The sequence below is a fragment of the Hemicordylus capensis genome, chromosome 2, assembly GCF_027244095.1.
Source record: "Hemicordylus capensis ecotype Gifberg chromosome 2, rHemCap1.1.pri, whole genome shotgun sequence".
Classification (NCBI taxonomy): Eukaryota; Metazoa; Chordata; class Lepidosauria; order Squamata; family Cordylidae; genus Hemicordylus; species Hemicordylus capensis.
The window spans coordinates 73,412,404-73,414,704 of record NC_069658.1 but is presented as its reverse complement, the minus strand read 5'-3'; positions in this window follow the sequence as shown (position 1 = coordinate 73,414,704).

Below are 2,301 nucleotides of genomic sequence, written 5' to 3'. Positions count from 1 at the left end.
TAGGCAGATAAAAGAACTTGTAGAGGTGTGGGACAATCTTATCTAAGATGATATATTTCTTTTTTAAAAAAAGAAAGCATATCATATGGATCCTTTTTTTTTTTAATCACAGGAACAACAATCAGTAGGAAATGTAGCTCATACTCTTATTGCCAATAGCATTTACTGTGATTATGCAATCACACAATCAAAAGTAAAATATCTCTAGTATTGTGAGTTTGGCTGGCTTGATCACTGTGTATGAGCAGTCAGGGCCTTGACAGAAGAATGTTGATGTTTCTTAATTACTGTGGACGGTTCCCGAAATGGGCATTGTACCTGCAGGGGTGGAAACTGACATTACTCTGCACTGCAGGGAATGTACGTACGTGAGAAGCAGAAGGCATTTTTAAATAGTCAGAGAGCAGGCTAAAAGCTTCTGGGTGGTGTGAGGTGAAATTGGGGGTGCAAGCTTGGAGGTGCACAAGTTGTTTTCGGGAAATCTGCCTGCTGAAGGAGTGTCTCTTGGCCTCCACCTGTGCACTGCTTGTATATTTGCAAATAGAGGAAATATTGCAAAGACACCATAGATCTCTTCCAGTTCTCTCTCATCCAAACAAAACAAAACCTGGAGGCGCAGCCACAAGGAAGCAGGAAATAAGGAATGAAACAGAAAAGGCACCTCTTTTTCTGATCTATATTGTCTTAGGCTTCCTGTCAAAACTTAACTAGTGATTCTTACTGGTATATACACTAGTAATTTGCCTGTTATAGTCCAGCTGGGAGACTGATGTTCTTTAAGCATCTGTACGCAGAATAGGTTTACGCATAATACACCAGGATATATGTACCAACAGGGGCGTAACTACTATTAGGCAAGGGGAGGCGGCTGCCTGGGGGCCCCCACGCCTCAAGGGGCCGCCCAGAGGCAAGTCACATGACTATATATTGTGAAGTGTGTGTGTGTATATCAGCGAGGGGCCCATTTTAAAATTTTGTCTCTGGGTCTACTCCAGCCTTGTTATGCCCCTGTGTGCCAACAAAGATAAATGGCACATAGAAGCAGGCTTACACACACATACACACACACACACACGGTTCTGCATGTGCAGGAGAGATATGCTTCTGCTGGCAGATCCAATATCCAGTAGCCAGAGCTACCTTCAGGGGCATTGCATAAAATATACGAGGCCTGAGCCCCTGAACCTAACTCAGTCTGCTTCCATTTTGATAATTAAAACTTCATGTTCTCTCAAGGAACCTAACACTTTCTTCCAGTTTTCAAAGCCACTGATCAGCAGCTCATCCTTGAAATATTAGACTTGTTTCAACCAGGGTGTTGCTAGGGACCTATTTGGACGGGGTCCCTGGCCCACAGTACTTTATTTTCATATCTCCTTCCCCTTTGCAATCACTTCTAGTGGCAGCATTCTTGCAACTGCATGACATCCAAATGTGGGGATTTACTGTGCATTAGTACCTCACCCCTCAAGATTTTATTTATTTATTGTGCAGTGGATTTGCTGCCACACAATTTTAAAAGCAGACATTTGGGGAGTTAACTGGGCGGTGGGGGGGCACTACCTTCTTCTTCTTCTTCTTCTTCGATCCAGCACCACTTCCTTCCCTCTTTTTTCATCATATAAACTGCCTGGAGATTTGAACTTTTGTGGTATAGAAATGCAATAAATAAGTAAATAAATAAAATGTTGAGCCCAGAAACTGTGTTAAACGCCAGGCAGAAGGGCTGCCCACTGAGTCCTCCATTGAGCCTGGCAGTCAGGTTACTGCTGGATACAGTGGGCACACACCATTCCCTACATTGAAACTCAGCTGGGCATGAGACGGATTGCCCACCCACTGAAAGAGCCAGCTCCCATCCTATCAAAGGTGATACCACTGAACATCTATTTATCAAGTGTACAGGCACAGATCCTCATTTTCAAGAGGATCTTTGGATCAAGGCCATTGTGTTTATAGAGTACTTGGCAATCTTTTAGGTGTCAAGCCAAAAGTGCGTCAAAAATTGCCCCTTCCCTGCGACACTGGTGCAGTTGAAAAATTTGGTTAGGATATTCTCTCACTGCACTGGTGCATCCTCACTCTGTATGTCAGCCACTGTCTGTGATATAACATGCTAAAGTGCTTGAAAGTATCAATCTGAAATCTTTATACAATTCATCTGCCAAAGGCCTTGAATACAAATAATGATACCACCCTATACACATCCCCATGGGTGCTTTAGATGTGTTTTTTTGAACAGCAGTCACACAGCAGACATTTTAAATTAGAGGTAAGTTTGCAAAGTTGTTCCCTAGATAT